Raw genomic sequence first — 18,634 nt, 5'->3', positions numbered from 1 at the left:
GAGAGAGAGAGAGAGAGAGAGAGAGAGAGAGAGAGAGAGAGAAATATGAGGAGGGAAATCACTAGGCAAATATTCTCTAAGTCACAATGTACCTGGCTCAGAGGGAGATATGAATGCACAGAAAACAAAATAGACATTTACAAGATGAAATATCATTTTATCACTGAATTGATTTTGAATCTCTTCCCCTTGGAGGAAATGCTTGAGTAAAGAGTAATTTGTTTCAGAGTGAGTTCTTCCCACCCAATCCCTTAATCCTCTAGGAGTGTGACGATGCAAACCTATACTGTGCCAAGAGAGAGGAATATTCCTAAAAATAAACAGGACTCAGCCAATGAACAGACTTGAAAATCAACAATAAACAGTTGTCATATTTTCCCACTTTTACTATCTGTGCCCCTCTACGCTCCCCCTCTCAAATTACTGTGATATTGGGAGTCCCCACACATGGAAATGAGGGACATGGGGAAGATTTCCCCGAGGAGTTTGAGGTTGCTTCTACTGGCAGATGATCCTTTTTCTTAAGCAAAGCTGCAAATGCACCCCATACAATGACTTTCCTAAGACCTCATTCAGTGACCCAGTGGTCTGCCCTTGAACAACCACACTGCCTTGTTCCATTCCCTAGAAAGGAGAGTTTGTAATGACAAGTCAAACACTGACATAAGGACTTGTGCCATAATGCTCTCTATATAATGTAAGAGGTGGAGACATTAATGAGATAGAAAAGAAGAGGGGAGAGGAATAATTGATGACCGCATAGATGATGAGGACAAGTGGAGAGGCGGGACCACAAACCAGTTAGGAATACCCATCAAGAATAAGTAATCTTATTGATAAAAGGTTCTTAGGGTAGATCTAAGCTTATGGAATCAAAAAGCCTTAGGAGTCTAAACCATAAAGAAAGACACCCTTTTACCCCCAGTTCTTCCCCTTACTTGTACCAAATGCCCAGGCAGCCAAACATGAAGCCTCAAAATCATCTTTGACAACTCCCTCTCCTTAATTTACTATATTCTTTTATTGGAACCTCACAGAGACGAGGTATTCTAGTCATTATGGAATTGTACAATAAATGTTGTAGTCCAGGAGTGCACTGGAGCCAGCTTGAATCAGCTCAGAGAGAGCTGATAGTTAAATTTTCATTGAGAATATTAACTCCTCGGAAATCAGCAAATACTACAACTGAGGGCTCAGTTTATTATTTTGTTGATTTCCAGATTTAGTAAAGTGATACTAAAAATGTTAATAATGCAGATTAAACTTAAAAGTGTACCATGTGTGCACTTGTTTTTCAGAGAGCCGGTTGTTAAATATTTAGTTAAGAGCACTGGATTTTGAGTCAGAGAGACATGGGTTTGAATCTTGCTTCAGATACTAGGTAAATCACTTAATCCCTATGAGTTTCAATTTCCTTCTCTGTAAAATGGAAATAATTATACTAGCCACCTCACAGGATTGTTATGAAAGGGAAATGAGATGTAAAGTGCTTTGCAAACCCAAAAGTTCTGTGTAAGATAAGTAACCTGAGGTCTAAGGGGTGGGGGGTATGATTTACCCAAAATCACACTTGTAGTAAAGGATATATTTGAACCCAGATTTTCTGACTCCTAAGCCAGTGTGCTTTCTTTAAATCCATGACCATTTTCAGATCTAAATAAAGTCTATGAAGTCTATAATTTCTGGAATCAATTCAGAAGCTTCCTGTCTTCACAATTAAAGGTTTAGGGTTGCTGAGGGTAGGTTTGATTAAGGCAGAATTAATATTTATCAAGTATGTTTGGAGAGGATCATTCTTTCTAATTTAATTCACACCAAAAAAATGTTAAGTACCCACTAAACGTCAAGGGCTATGCTAACCACCAAGGCTGCAAAGATGGAAGGAAACACATTCTCTACCCTCAAAGAGCTAACAATCTAAGTAGTATATATCATACTCAAAGTTTGATTTAAGGTGAAATATGCTGGGGGGGGAGGGGCAGGGGAGAAAGGAGAGGCAAACAAAGTATAATAAGAAAATTTTGATGAAGAAGAGATCCTTTCAGCTGGAAGTCTCGGGAAGACTTACTGGAAGAGGTGGTCCTGAGCTGAGCATTGAAGGAAGAGAAGAATTATAATAAGCAGACACGGAAAGAGTACAATCTGAGGAAAGTGGTTAGCCTTTCTGAACTAATGGGGGTGGGAGTTGCAAGGTAAGATGGAGAAAAACCAGGAGACCAATTTGAATGTAAGGTAGATTGAATAAAGCAGGGAAGAATGAATTAAGCCTGTCAGTGTCTTCCCTTTCATGCAGACAGACTCAGATTCCAGTAGCTCAAAGGCTGAAATGCTTGCTTGCCCTGCTTCATATGCTGGAGGAAGCCTGTGCACTGTCCTCCTCAATGGAAGTCATTTCCAACACCCCCTCCAGTAAATAGTCCAGACCAAGACAATTGGCCTTCCAGTCCCAGGCCCTATGGAATACATTAGGCACAGAATGTTGTTCTACTCTATAGAAAGCAGCGTTAGAAAGAGAAAACTTTCCTGATGACAACAAAACAAATATAAAATGCTCTTCTTGATGCACTCCTCTCTAGATTTCATGGATGCTGCTCTTTCCTGGTTCTTATCTTACCTATCTGACCACTCCTCTGTCTCCTTGCTGTCTCTTCTTCCACATCATTCCTGCTACCACTAGGGATCTTGGGCTCTCTTCTCTTCTTCCTCTGTACCACTTGAGATTTCATCAGCCCCCATGATTTCAACTATAATTGTTATGGAGAGGCCTCTCAGCTTTACTTGTCCAGCCCCAACCTCCCTCCCAATCTCCAGTATTACATCTCAAAATTGATGTCCCATAGACATCTTAAATTCAATATACCCCAAACTTTCCTCTGAAACCTTCCCCTTTCCCTAACTTCCCCAGTAAAATAGAGGATACCACCATCCTTCCAGTTACCCCAGCTCAAAACATAAGTGTCATCCTTGGGTCCTCAACCTCTCTACCCCACTATATTCAATCAGTGGTCAAGAACTGTCATTTCCACCTCTCATATATGCACCTTTCTCTCCGCTGGCACCACCACCTCCTTGGTGCATTACCGCCTCATCACCTCACTCCTAGTTGGCTCACTGGTGGGTCTCCCTGCCTCAGATTTCTCCCTACCAAGTCCACCCTCCCTCCATTCAGTTGTCAAATTGATCTTCTGAAAACTAACATATCACTGCTCTATTCAATAAACTCTAAGAGCAGATAAGGGGCTCAGTGGATAGAGTTCTGGATCCTGGAGTCAGGCAGACTCATCTTTCTGTGCTCAAATCCAGCTTAAGACACTTAATAGCTGTGTGACCCTGGACAAACCATTTAGCCCTATTTGCCTTAGTTTCCTCATCTGGAAAAGGAAATGGCATACTATTCCAGTATCTTTGCTAAGAAAACCCCAAATGGGGTCATGAAGAGTCTGACACAACTGAAATGACTGAACAATAACAAATCCAATAAATTCTAGTGGCTCCCTATTATCTCCAGGATCAAATGGAGTATCATGTTGGGCTTTCCATTCCTTCCTACCTTCCTGGTCTTGTTGCACCTCACACCCTCTGTGAGCCAGTGACACTGATCTCATTACTATTCCTCAAACATGACCCTCCATTTCCTGACGCTGGTTGACCCCCATGCCTGGAACCCTCTCCCTCCTCATCTCCACCTCCTGGCTTCCCCAGCTTCCTTCAAGTCTCAGCTAAGTCTTACCTTCTGCAAGAAGTCTCTTCTAGTCCTTCATAAGCTCAGTGTCTTCCCTCTGAAATTACCCCCCCCTCCATTTTATCCTATATTTATCATGTTTGTACATAATTGTTTGCATAGTGTCTCCTATGTTAGTCTGTGAGCTCCCTAAGAGTTGACTTCCTTTGTATTCCCAGCATCTAGCACAGTGTCCAGGAGGTTTATTAAGTAGGTACTTAATAAACACTCATTGACTGACTTCCTAATGTTCTATTATCATAATTCATATTTTACAGACTTTGATCCCAGAGTTTAACCTACACAAAAGGATTGCTTTGATGCCTCCTTCCCCTTGAAGGCAGTGTGATTCCATTGAACGAGCAGTGAATTTGGAGGACTGACCCTAGTGTCATTGGACGTGAGTACAAATGCTGGCTCTGCAGCTTACTTGCTACCTGTGTGACTTTGGGCAAGTTGCCTAACCTCCCTGGGCTTTGGTTTCCTTGTCTGTAAAATGAGAGCGTTGGAGTAGATAGTGCCTAAGGTCCCTTCTCCCTCTAAGTTTATGACCCATAGTCTTCCTCTTCCCTCTTCAACCTTCCTGCTATAATCAACTCAGGTGGCTCCATGGACAGGGTATCCAGAGGTAGCTTCACACTAACATTCTAATTACTGTAGAGCCTTAGAGCCAATTTAATCTTTAAGTCTTTCCCTGCCTGATCCACCTCATAAAATTCCCAAATCCTGAGTGTCTAATAACTGCAAATCAGAACTTTCACCTCCCTAGGTGAAAAGCCCTTTTCCCTCTTACCTCCTCTTCCACCATCTCATTTCTACCCAGCTCAGCTCTACCCTTCCCTAGTCCTTCATCTCTTCCCTCGAAAGCCTCTCTGACACCTGGGGTCCTGACTCAACTTTTAATAATAATAATGACTAACATTTACATAGGGCTTCATGGTTTTCAAAGCACTTTTACATATGGTAGCTTATTTGACCCTCACAACAACCTGGAACGATGTTATTATTATCCCCATTTTACAGCTGAGGAAACTGAGGCAAAGAGAGGCTAAGTGACTGACCCAAGTCACATAGCCATATGGTCTTCTTGGTCATTCTGGTCTTCTTGTTCATCAAACCCATCAATTCCCATGACTGTCTCCTCTTTCTGCTTCAACTGTGATCTTACCTTAGATGTTGCTATGACTCTAAATTGCTCCACCTTCAAGAGCTCAAATACTTCAGGTTTTTCCTTTCCTCATAATCTCCTGTGTTTCCAGCTTTTCCATTATTTCATTCATAAATCCATTCTTCCTATTTTCCATGACCTTCAATCTCTCCCTGTTCTTGAATAACCTCGCTTTCACCTTTCACCTTCACAGACTCAGCCCTATAATTATCCAGTTCTACTCTACACTTCTGCTCTTGAATCAGCTGGAATCTATCAGTTCTCATGCCCAACCATTCCCCAGTCCCATCTCACCCCCATTATTTACCTCCACTCCTACTCATCTAGAGGAACTTCCTCAGCCATGCCACTTGGGTCTATTACAAATTCATGTTACCTAACCCCACATGAACTTTCATTGCTGCACAGAAATCCTACTCGTCTCTAGTTAACTGCCTATCATGTTCTTCTCACGTGACCCTCGTTCAAGTCCCCATTGTTCCTTGCCTGTACTATATTTCATAGTGTAGTGTCTAGTATGGTCTCTTTGCTTTCAACTTCACTTCTTTCCAATGTACCCTTTTTGCAGAGCTGCCAAAATAACCCTTTTTAAGACAAAGGTTTGACCAACTTACTCCTTTACTTAAAATCTCAAGTGACTCCCTATTGCCTGTAGGATAAAATACAAACTCTTTGACCTGGCACTTAAGTATTCTATGATCTGGTTCCAACTTCCCTCTCCAGCCTTATTTCATATTACTGCCCTTTATATACTTAAAATTCCATCCAACCTGTACTGCTGGAGTGAGATAATGTAGGGAAGATTCTTATTCAGGTACATGATGGGTCAGATAGCCTCCAAGGCCTCCTTCTAGCAGTGAAATTCTGTGATTTCAATTCATTCCTTAATTTGATATGCTATCTCCTCCCTCTATCCATAAGCTCCTGAGGCTGTGACATCCCTACCCTGAAGATTCTATTTAACATGTATAAATTCCCATCTACCTGTGTTGGGTTAGGGGGAATTTTGCCTAGAAAGATCAATCCTTTCATATGCTACAAAAACACCTTGAAAGAAAATACAGGATTGGAGCCACATTTCAGGTTTCTGTTCTGGATTTTAACACCAACTAATTGCAAGGATTTAACCATTCATTCTCAGAACAGTCAAATTAATGTAAATAACAGTAACTCCTCCTTAATTAACAAAAAGATAAATTCCCTAACTTCTGGGGAACAGGATCACTCTTATGCATGAGTGGAGTAGGAATCTCTATGTGGCCCAATTTCATTAATTATTTTTAGGTCTCTACTATATACATGGCAATATTCTAGATCCTAGTTGGTTCAATGACCAATCTTGAGTACAAAGGCTAAGCAATGAAATATATTTCCTTTTTTGCAGTGGAGAGGTAGTAGACTACTGTTGTGGAATGTGTAATACACTACAATGTCTGTTTGTTTTGCTTAGCTATTTTTCTTTGTTACAAGTAAAAGCTCTATAGGAAATGGAACTTATTATGAAGTGATGGTGGTTTTAACAGAAAAACCAAAAAGCATCAATATATAATTTTTTTCAAAGAAAATCTCATTAGCTTTATAATTTTCTGATGGAATGGCTATTCACATTATGGAAAAAAAAGACAGGATTCTGAAGAAAATAGACAGATGATAGATAGCTATGTAGAAATGAAGGGGATAAAGAAAAGAGAGAGGAAGGAAGGAAGGAAGGAAGGAAAAAGAAGAAAAAGAAAAGGAGAAAAAAGGAAAGGAAAGATAAAAAGCATTTATTAAGTGCCATAGTTAGAGATATCCTGCTGTAAAGATGTGGTAAGGAGCACAGTTAGATCACTGTGACTGGGCAGCCACCCAACCTGACAAGGGGTTTGGAGGCAGCAGGAAGGAATTAGGTTTTGCAGGAAATGCTTAAAGGGAGGGGCAGCTGCAAGAAGGGTTCACTGTGGGCAGGGAAGGAAGAGTGAAAGAAAGAAGAAGGTTGAGGGTGTCAGGAATGGAGCGACTGAGAACAAATTCATTGCTTTTACACTATGGGCACCCAAGGACCTGGCTTTGCTGGGAGTCAGGCTTTATTCCAATTGTTTTATGGAAAGTGAGTGAAAAGAGCCTCGCTTTACATCATCTAGGGCCCCAGACGAGCCAGACCACAAGCGCTGAGTTGGTCCCCAGGATGCACTCTTCCACATACTATGGGGAGCAAGCTGTCTGTAAGTCACAAGCCCTGAGACAACAAAGGGTAGCATCTAAAGCTATGGTGGCAGGTGCAGCAGCCGGGCTGCAAACCTCCAGAGGACCGCATGTGCTGAGATGATCTCCCCTTCCCCTGGTAGACAAATTACTATACTTATTAGAAACCCTAGCCCTACTGAAAAGCCATTAACTTACTGACTCCTGGAAAAGCATTTGGCCAGCACAGACAGATGTGGCCATTAAATCACTTAGCTCCGCCTAGCCTCCAGACCTTGAAAGACTAGGGAGGTGATGGGTGAGGAGAAGATCAAAGCCCATGTGAATATTTGAGAGGCTCAGTTTCCTGGCAGTTCATCTTTTCCCCAGAATCATAGAATTTCAGAGCTGGAAGGTACATCTTGTCCAACCCCCTCCTTGAACAGAGATCTGGCCCTCAAGCAGTGAAGAGAACTTGCTCTCATCCCTTTGATAATCCATTTTCTCCTAGCCTGAGAGGACATAGCTGTGGAATAACCCCCAGGTGGGTTTTAACACGTGATTGGGATCTCAGGGATGACTATTCATTCACAACCTTGGAGGCCATGCCCTCCCATTCTGCACATGATCTTAATCAATTCCCCAAGGGCCTGGAAGGATGATCATAACTGGAATAAATATGCTACTTAAAAGAATGCAAAGCATGTGTCCCATCCCACGTGGTCGATTCTCCAACCACCCCACCCTCCATAAGATGAAAAGCACATTTAAGCTACTTTCGTTGTCCCCATTTGTAAAAAAGGGAAATTTGGTTTCTAGGAGAACTGGTTACTTGTTTCACACATAGAACTTTCAGAGGTGGGATTTGAACCTGTGTCTTCCTAATTCTGAGGCCAGCGCTCTCTACTATACCTCTTTACCTCCTCTGAGGTCCTCCTGATGTGTGTCTCAGGGTGCCCAGTCTATTGCTAGCATCTCAGAGGTTTTTCTCAGGGCCAGTCATTAAAGAGAGAGTCTGGCAGCCTGCAGCCTGCAGCAGCTTTTGGCACCAGCAGAGTTAGCCCCAGTGTCCTGGCTAGTCTCCAGTATGGATAATTGCATTCTGTCTCCCCTAAACTCCACCGGGCCATTTTAGCTGGATAGGCTGGGGCCTCTCCCATCGCTACCCTGAACTGTTGGGTAATGGCAGCTGCTGGTGCCACCCCAGAGGTGTGTGCATTCCAGTACTGGTGGCAGAAGCAATGTCTTGGTAAGTTGACCAGGGAACGGAGGTGGTGGGAGAGAGGCAGACCCAGGAGTCAGGGTGGCAAGTGAAAGGCATGACAATTGCCATGTGCCTAGCCCTCACCGAGTAGAAGGGGTGCAATATGACCCAGCTGCTAAAATGGTAGCCTGGGTAATGATGGCTTCCACATGATCCAGGGCATTAACAGCCATTTGGTTTACTGTGTTCCCCGGGCCTGAAAAGCACTTGGATTGTGTATGTGGTGGGCATTGTCGAAAATAAGAGCTGTAAAGATAAATCGTCTGTCTCCTGGTCACAGCCAGTCATTGAATAGAAGCAGATTAACACAGCAGGACATCTACGTCATCCCGAGTCTGTAATGCCTGTTAGCAGATGGCAGGCAGGCAGGCAGAAGGAGGAAACATGTGTGTGTACCTTTAAGGGTGCCCACGGTCAGGCCTGTGTCAGGCCAGGCCTCATAGCCTCTACTCCTTGTGGGCCTAGGTAGACCGTACACCAGGTACCATTGGGCATGTTTGAAGCCACTTTCTAATAGCATTGCTCAAAAGTCAAGAGGTGGAATGGAAAGCCCACTTTGAATGATGGGTCCAACCCCTATAAAAGCTCACAGTTTTTGGACAGACCCTCTGGCTTCCATTCAAACCAGATTTCAATGTGTCCCTCTGCAGGCTGCAGAGTTGACAGCATAGACCTGGTTTAGACATGAGAATTGTTTAGTCTTTGTACTCCCAATGAGAGGGAGTGTGGCTAGTCTTCTTTTATACCACTTCACATGAGACCCCTCCAGACAAGCATAAGGCCTGGCAGAGATGATTAAGCCCAGCCCATTGGTATTTATTTACACGTCATTGACTAAACCTCGGCAAGCCAGTGTGTTCTGGAAATGACAGTGAGGAGCAGATAATGTTTCTGCTGCCCTGCAGGGCTTGGGGCCCACAGAAACTCTTCCTGTTTCTAATCTTACAGTGAAATGCAAAGCTTTTGTTTTCTGGGACTGGAGTATTTGAAATAAGTCCTGAGTAGACATGCGGTGTATGTGTCTTGTACCAGATGGTTCCAAAGGGGAATGAATGTAAATGCCTAAGAGAAGTGTGTGCTATATTTCCACCAACCCAGATGAGCTAAAACATGGCGGCATAAAGCACTTGACCAGATGCTGGGGAATTCTCTGATGAATGAATTGAACATCAGCCTCAGTCTGTGCATCTGCAGCAATGGTTCTCAAATACAAGTTACTTGGTCCCTAGTTATCCAACCTCATCCCTGCACCACATAGCCACTCTCATAGAAAGAGTTGTTAGTGGACCATGTACCAACTAAATGCTACTGAGGGAAATCTCTGAAAGCAGAGTGTGCTCATTAACTCCTCAATGGAGGAAATTGGAAAATGGTCATTTTTTTTCCCAATAGGTATGTACTTTTCTTCAGAGTATGTTTGATTTTGTTAATTTTTTTAGACCACAAGAGCTAAACCAAATTGAACTTAGCTCCTCACCTTGGAGCAAGGATTCTCAATCATTTTTGTATCATGGACCCAGGTGAAGCTCATGGAACCTGTCTCAGAATAATTTTTCTAAATCCATAATAAAAAATGCACAGGTTTAAAAAGAAAAACAGCTATATTAAAATAAAGTTGTCAAAATATTTTTCCAAAAGGCTCACAAATCCCAAGAAACTTGACCTTAGATTGAATCATGTATAGGATCTGAGATTTAGGACTGGAAGAGACCGTAGAGACCATCTTCTCTAACCCCTTCATGTGGATGTGAGTAGCAGTGCAACATGGCAACCAAGTTTGCACACCTCAGTGAGGCCAGGTATTTGAACTCTGGTGCTCTAACTGTTTGTACTCTACCATGTTTTCAATGACTTCATGTTGGTTTTCCCCATTCATAAATACAAAATATCCTTCCTCCCAAACAGAACAGAGTATTGACCAGGCGTTAAATGCTACACTGTCTCCAGAACTGCCAGAGATCACACTACCCAACTGAATACAAAGTTGTGATCCAAAGAAGAAAGAATGACTAAACAAACTGTGGTCCATGAAAGGAATTGAATGTTGCTGCACCATAAGAAGTGATGAATGTGAAGAATTCTAGGGAACTGGTCAAGAGTTGCATGAACTTGACCTAAAGCAAAGTAAGCAATAGAACTTCTGATGTTTATCATCCATGTGACCTTGGGCAAGTCACTTACCTTCTGGGAAGCTCAATAAAGGTTGAATAAGATGGCTTCTGAAGTTTCTATGATCCTATTAGAATAATTTGCATAATGTCCAGAATAATGTATGACGTGTGCATATTTGACAATCTGTCTGTCCACTATGTGACTCTTAGGAAACTACAATCACAAATCACCCAAATAGGATCGTGTGCTTCTTTCCTCCTACCTACAGAATGGTAGCATGTCACTATATTAATTGTCCAGTGAGGGATACCTATTGTTCACCAGGATATACTTTACTCAAACACTCAGTCAAACGATCTCATCTATGTCTTTCTGGCACACGTGATAGAGCCTCCTGCAATGCCACACTACACAACTCCAAAGAGCAGTGTTCAGGACCAGTTTTTGTTTGGTTTTGTTATTAAATCATCTTGACAGTTCTGAATTTAACTAGGGAGCAATATCAGATATTGCTAAAAAAAAAATATTTGAAAGAAATCAACGACTCTTTTCCCACTTCACACCTGAAATATCCTCTCTCAGTCGGTAACTATGTGATTTTTTTTTCTTTATATCACCAATAACTAACATCCTCCCTCACATATAGACATCCACAATAGACCTGTGATGGTGCTAGTATAGAGAACTCCTGGATGAGGAAAATCCCTGCTTATACAGGTCAGCACAGTCTCTACATCTTAATATTAGAGTGACTTGCCCAAGGGCACACAGCCAATACGTGTCAGTATTGGAACTTATTTCTGAAAGAATTAACATTTAAAATGATTGTTGTGAAATTAACTTGCCCAATTGTTGAGGAGCAAGAATAATGAGACATGCTCATTTTATTTGTAATGATTGAAAAAAATATATTATCTGCAGATTTCTCTTCTATGTGCAAGGCATCCAAGGAAGGGCCATGTGACATGAAGAGATAGAATAAGAGGTTTAAGTGATTAAGGATGATACATCTGGAGAAGTAGCTCAGCTGGGATGATTATAGAAGAAACTCAGACTTTCATACCTATAACTGGGGAGAGTTAAATGCAAGCCCATTATGGATAAGCACTATTGTTTCTCTTGTTTATTTTTTATCTTTATCCCAGCATCTAGCACAATGGCTTATGCACACAGCAGGCATTTAATAAATGTTAGGTGAGTTGAATTAAATTTATTCAACAGATATTTATCAAGCATATAACTGTGCCAAGCAACAGTAAAACAAAGACAAAAATTAAATAATCCTTTCTCAAGGAGGTTGTGAGAGGAACATATCATTTACACAATGAAATTCACATTAAAAGCACTAGAACTAACAAAAAAGAAGAAAAGAGGAGGGCATTTGAAAAAGCGAACAGAAAACAGAAGGAAGTTAGAAGGGAGAACAAGACAAACAGGACAGTTTTGGAAATAATGAGTTGAGTTTATTACATGCTTTTCTAAAAAAGGCAAGTGGTATGGAATAGATTTTTAATTTAAATTAAAATTAATTATTTTATTTACATTATTTATTTAGTAAATAATGATTAATTGGTTCATTAAATTTAAAAATTAAAAATTTTATTTTAAAAATATTTTAAGAGAACTAGCATGCAATAAGGATAAGACCTAGCAGTAGAGGTCAGGCATCAGAGACAATTTGTTAAGTGGGTGCTAGCTAGGTCTTGGATTAGTTAACCCAAAAAAACCTTACAGCTTCTAAAATTTTACCCCTTTTTTGCCTGTTACTCCATTTCCCCCACATTCATATCCCCTATAGTACATCATGGTAAATTGCCCATTTAAAAACTTAAAAATTTGCTGTGATCAGGAAGCAACAAGGAAGAAGGAAAGCCTGTTGACTTCCCCCTCAATAGGTATATTGGGTGGTGGAAACCTAAAAAAGTTAGGGAAAGTACTCAGCAAAAACACCTAAAAGGGGATGTGCTACAAAGGGACTTTCTAGCAGGGTCCCAGACAGCTAGTAAAATAGCAAGATGGCTTTACAGGCTGGCACTGTTGAATAAAGTCAGGGATGTGCTGATTATTAAATTTCCAATGTAAGAATTTACATACCAATGTTACAAATTGGAGTTTGATTTATTGTTTTGTTGACTATCAACTTTTAAAAGTGATGGAGAAGATGTTAATAGGATAGACTAAACTTAAAAATGTGTCTTGTTTGCTTTTCTTTCTCTCTGAAATCTGGTTGTTAAACATTTGCTGACACACCCCTGATTAAAAAGCAGTGAGGACCTTAGATCTTTAGGCCAAGATTTTGTGGTATCACCAAGGTCCAAAAAGAACAACAAAAAAATACAAGTGGCTAATGTAGTTTTCCTCTTGATTTCCCAGACAATATGGTGCAATTAATACAGAGACAGACATAAAACCAAAAAGACTCCAGTTCAAGTCCCTATACCTGACACATCTCAGCTATGTGACCCTGGGTAAGAAATCACTTAGCCTCTCAGGGCTCTAGACACCTAAGACTGTAAGTTGCAGAAGGAGATGCTGACGTGCATTGGTAAAGGAAGTTTTCTCGCCTAGGATTTTCCAGTATCACATGTGCAATCTCTATCCCTTTTTCTCTTCACAGAGTTAGTTAAGTTTCTTTTCCTGATGGGAAACACTTTGTAAGTCCTGTTCTGTTTGCTGATGGACTAGGCTGGTCACTCTACGTGCTAAGCACTTATCAATAGCCAGGGAGAGAAAGGTCATAGGTCTCTCCTCAAGGACATATACAAATCATCTAAAGAGGAATTCACCCAAAGCAGAGTTTGAGTAATAATAAGAAAAAGTAATCTGCAATCAAATAAGAAAAGATTCTAGAAATAATGTCAGGAAATTCAAAGACACATTTTATCATCAAAACTTGTATTTCCTAAGGAATTGCAGAATTGCCCAATTCTATCTAATAGTGTCACTACCCTATCTAAAAAAATAAATTAAAACCTCCAATAGGCCAATGCTCCCAAAGAAAAAAGTAAAAGTTTAAAAGAACTCAAATGTACAAAAGTACTTAAGACAGTTCTTTTATAGTGCCAGAGAACTGGAAACTGAGGTGTCTATCAATTTGAGAATGGTTGAACAGATTGTGGCATATGAATGCAGTGGAATACTATTGTGCTGTAAAATATGATGAAAGGCAGACTTTCAGAGAGACCTGGGATGACTTATAAGAACTGATGCAGAGTGAAATGAGCAGAAACTGGAGAACAATTTACATAGCAACGATATTGTAAAGACATAACTTTGAAAGTCTTAAAAATTCTTATCAGTGCAATGACCAACCACAATTCCAGAGGATTAATGATGAAGTGCACTACCAACCTCCTGACAGAGGGCTGATGGGTTCAGAGTGCAGAATGAAACATTTTTCAGACATTGCCAAACTGAAAGTTTGTTTTGCTTGGTCATGCATATTTTTACAAGGGTTTTGTTTTTCCTTTTTCTTTCCCCAAGAGAAGATGGGAGGTAAAAGGGAGAGGGGATGAATTATGTTCCTTAAAAAATAATTCAAATAAATAAATTTAAATGCGAAAATAGAGTTATAAAAACCCTTAACAGTTCCCCATTGTCTGCCAATTGTATTCAGACTCATCAATCTTCAAATCCCTCCATTATTTTACCATGACCTGTCTTTCTAATTTTATCTCTTTCTATTCCTCTTTGCACACCTTACACTCCAATAAGACTCACTATTCCTACCTCTCCATCTTTGCTTATGCAGCATCTTCCATTTATAAACACTCTTTCTCTTCAGTTTTGCCTGTCTAATGACTAGCTGCCCTACAAGACGCAACTCAAATGCTACTTCCTCCATGAAGCCTCCTCTGATCCCCTGAGACAAGAGCAATCTCTCCTCTTTCCAGTGTCACCTGTTTGAGTACTTCCTTCCTCAGGGCAGCTTACAACCACATAAACATTTTATCATTATGTAAGTCTCTTGTTGTTGCTGTTGTTGCTTGCCCTCTGTTCTCAAAGAGGACCATGACATCAGGAATGATGTCATGACTTGCAAGTGAATTAGATTTAAATGAGGGAGGGCTGTGCAAAGTCACCAGCCTCACTTTCTCCTCTGGAGCCATCTGAGTCCAGTGGTAAGATATAGATCAGGACTGGAGAAGGTCTTGGATACAGTAGGAGACCTTGGTCTTTTTAGGTCTCAGTTTCACCGAAGCAACCCAAATCACTTTGGTAAGTCTCTTGATCATGTCTCTCAACATAGTCTCCACTGAATATTTATCCAAGATTCCAAAGACCTTCCTCTAGTTCTTCTAATATTTTGTGAATGTCCATAAAGAACTGGAGCTATCTACCTATTTCTCTCTCTCTGTCTCTCTGTCTCTGTCTCTCTGTCTCTGTCTCTGTCTCTCTCTTCTCTGTCTCTGTCTCTCTGTCACTGTCTCTCTCTGTCTGTCTCTGTCTGTCTGTCTGTCTCTCTCTGTCTCTCTGTCTCTGTCTCTCTCTGTCTCTCTGTCTCTGTCTTTCTGTCTGTCTGTCTCTCTCTGTCTGTCTGTCTGTCTCTCTCTGTCTCTGCCTCTCTCTCTCCACCCCCCCCCTCTTCCTCCTTCCCTCTCTCGCTGATCATACAAGTTGTTCATGGTGTTTTTGTACCATGTCTTGCATTCAAAGTGTGATCAGTAACATACTGCAACCAACTCACTCCCACTAGGTAGACTTATGTTGCTCTTTTGTTTACCTGACGTTTGAATAATTCCAGAGTTCCATGGTGTTCCATGACTTGCAAGTAGATGACATCCTTGAAAGAATATTGACAAATTCTTACTGTAGGAAAGAGTTCGGGGTCATTCAGAATGCTTGCACTATTTCCTAAATATACAGTCTATTCTATACCTTCTATCAATATATTAGGTGCTGTAGCCATAGCTCCTGAGGACCCAGAAGAGGATGTTCTTGTGACCAAAGTCCTTGGGACTATCATATTCTTCAACATCAGAAATCTATAAGATTTGTTCAGTAGTAATGACATTTAAAAAGAGAGGTTACTGTGTGTTTTGATGCTGTACCCTAAGCATCTTGGGACCTCTCCATCTGACTTAGTTAAAACCTTTCCTATGTGTCGTCTCCCCCATCAGAATGTAAGCAAGAACTATCTAGTTTCCTATATCCCAACACTTAGCACAATGTTTTGCACATAATGGTGCCTAATAAATGCTTCATTCATTCAGCCAAACCATTGCAGTTCCATGTGCTGTCTTTATTGCTAAGAGGCAGTATCTTGAGGTAGAGAAAAAGCTGACTGGGAGCCAACGGAGAGTTCAAATCCTGATTGTAACACTTACTAGATGTGTAACCATGTGCAAGTCACTTTACCTCTCTGTTTTAGTCATCACCTATAAAATGAAGAAAATACATACACACATACACACACACGAGACAGAGAGAGAGACGTCTGTGTCATCAGGCCTGTTTTAAAAGTCTTTTCCTCTAGTAGGCCCTGACCTTGCATTCTATTGATACAGCCTTCATAGAATATATAGAAAATATAGCCTTCAAGAACCCATGGTCACCTCCATGACATACATGATGAAGTCAAATACATTATGAATGTCAGAAATCAGTAGAGGATGAACAAATGAATAGTAAGAATAATGATGTTTGTTCAGTCTTTTCAGTTGTTTCAAACTCTTCATGACCCCATTTGGGGTTTTCTTGAGATAGCAGAGTGGTTTTCCATTTCCTTCTTCAGTCCGTTCTATAGATGAGGAAATGGAGATAAACAGGGATAAGGGACTTGTCCAGGGTCACACAGTGAGTAAGTGTCTGAGACCGGATTTGAACTCATACAAGTTGTCTTTCTAACTCCAGGCCTGGTATGCTATCCACTGCACCACCTAGCTGCCAAATAATTATAACAACTGACATTTATATAGTGCTTTGAGGTTTGTAAAGTACTTTACAAGGAGTATCTTATTTTATCCTCACAATAACCCTGGGAAGTAGGTTCTTTTCTTACCCCCATTTTACAGATGAGGAAACTGAGGAAGACTAAAGTTAAGTAACATACTAAGATTATACAGTTAGTAAGTGTCTGAGGCAGGATTTGAATTGGACTCAATGTCCAATACTCTGTATATTTTTCCACCTAGTTGCCTTCCTGAATAAATAAATGGTCAAGATAAGAGATGGTAAATGCACTTTTCCCCTAATGACCACAACAATATATGACCCACAATGCTCCTGTGACCTGAATCAGATTAGCATATAATTAGGAAATATTTAAGAAAATAAATAAAAATACAATAAAACATAGATAATAATACATCTTAAAACTAAGACACTATGTATCCCACAGAGATTCTCATCTATGGTTCATTAGCCCCCCATTCCCAGTTGTTTGACACAATTGGTCATCAAGATGATCAAAATATACAATAAAACCTTCATTAACTGACATGTTCTCATAATGTGATAGGGTGCTTAATGCAATTTTCTGATTACTTGAGAGTTCAGTTTAGGTTGTTGGCAATCTTTCTAGGATGTTTTAAGCCACCATCCTTCCACAGTAAGTACATTACATTGAACATTATGGAATCTTTGTTAACTGATGATCTTGAAAAATGAATAAATGAATGAAAAAGCATTTATTAGGTGCTTACTATATGCAAAGCACTATATCGAGAGTCATATAATCATTGCTGTGACCATCAGCTCTTCTTATCCAAGATAAGATAAAGATGTGGAAAGTGTAAAAATTAGGGCTAAATGTGGATTGATTTTAGGACATAGCCCAAGAGTTGTTTTGTAATTGTTTGTTTGCTTGCTTGTTCATTTTACTAAATTCCTAGACTCAGCTCATTTTCTTCTGATTTTCCCTTTCCGAATGTGGAATGTCAAAAAAAAATCTTAATTAAGAATTCTAGTTATTTGGATTCTCATCAATTAAGGCTTTACTTAATTCAGTGTTTTCACCGAATTAGAAATTAAGGGAGTTAAACTATTGAGATCAAATGATGCTCTTATCCAAGTCGAGTTTCAACCAGATAAAATGTACAATTCATAATTCATTCCCTGAAATGAAACTGTCTCCACCATCTCCTTTGCAATTCCCTTGCAAAGCCAGGTGACCATTTTCTCTAATATCATATATTCTTCTGTGATTAAAAGATGTTTTTCACATTCTTTCATGTTTCTGAATACAATGTTGCTCCCAATGTTTCATTTAGTAAATCATTATGTCGGTCATTATACTATCTCAATAAGGTTGGTTATTTGGTAGTCATTTCAATTACATCTTGAAGTGATATCCATGCACCAGCAGATTTTAAATCCATTATTTAAAACACACTTGCAGAGTTACATTGACTTTTGGCATATATTTTATTGATTTCACAGGTTGCCTTGGCTGAAAAATTTATCGCCTGGTGGCCAGCTGTCCAAAGGTAAGCTTCTATGTCCTTAGTGAAGCTGGTCCTTACATGATAAATTGTATTTTATGGGATCTGTACCCAAAGAATCCTTTCCATCTTTATAGGACCCACCAGAGCTTGTATTTTGTTGACATAGCCTTTGAGGTATGCTCGTTGGTTAGATTAATCTCCTTGAAGGCTGGGAATTTTTCCTAGCATCTAGCAACAGTTCATTGTACATGGAAAGTACATAGTGGATCTTTGTCTAATAGAATAAAAAGGAATGAAATAAAACCAGTGGGCTATCTCCATGCCACAATGAAAACTGTCATAGTAGTCAAAGACAAGCTACAAAATGCTAATAATACTGATTTGACTTTATTTCACTCTGTCTGATAATAGGACCTTTTGAGAAGATTTTGTTTCATTTACTACATTTGTATATTTATTTATATACATTGGTATATAATAAATACTTAATAGAAGATAGTTGTTGATTGACTAATTGACAATTCTTATAAGGCAAGTATAAATTTACTTAGATTAGAACAGAAACTCCTTGAGCTCAAGAGTTAGGACTTTTTTGTCTTTATAGTATAGTGCCTAGGACATACTAGGTATCTGACAAGTGCTTGTTGCCTGGTGCTTGTTGCCTTGAATTGTATTGAGTAAAAGGCATCATTGAGGACACATATCAACTAGAAAGGCCCCACCAGTTACATGGTGAAGATAACAAGAGGCAGACAATCTGTGTTATAGCACAGGTTATCTCCAGATATCAAGTTAAGAGTAGGTTCATGCACAAACTAGAT

The 18,634-nt window shown here is 40.0% G+C and overlaps 1 protein-coding gene across 3 annotated transcripts in view; it reads left to right on the top strand.

The window, feature by feature from the left end:
* The window catches only part of CUNH10orf71 (chromosome unknown C10orf71 homolog), a 75,030-nt gene extending 64,506 nt beyond the window's left edge, over positions 1–10,524 (top strand). For 2 of the 3 annotated variants that reach the window (XR_011164253.1, XR_011164254.1), the window contains one exon: positions 10,222–10,524. The gene's annotated coding sequence lies outside the window, so the exon portion shown is untranslated. Of the gene's footprint in view, positions 1–3,999; positions 4,122–10,221 lie in introns of all 3 variants that reach the window. The other variant, XR_011164252.1, reaches the window with a different exon arrangement.
* The last annotated feature ends 8,110 nt before the right edge of the window (positions 10,525–18,634 follow it).

This window comes from Petaurus breviceps, unplaced genomic scaffold (assembly GCF_028583685.1).
Source record: "Petaurus breviceps papuanus isolate PSGF00001 unplaced genomic scaffold, PetGlider_PUasm1.0 90740, whole genome shotgun sequence".
NCBI lineage: Eukaryota > Metazoa > Chordata > Mammalia > Diprotodontia > Petauridae > Petaurus > Petaurus breviceps.
Note: the sequence above shows the minus strand (reverse complement) of the source record. Positions and strands in the feature narration are given on the sequence as shown.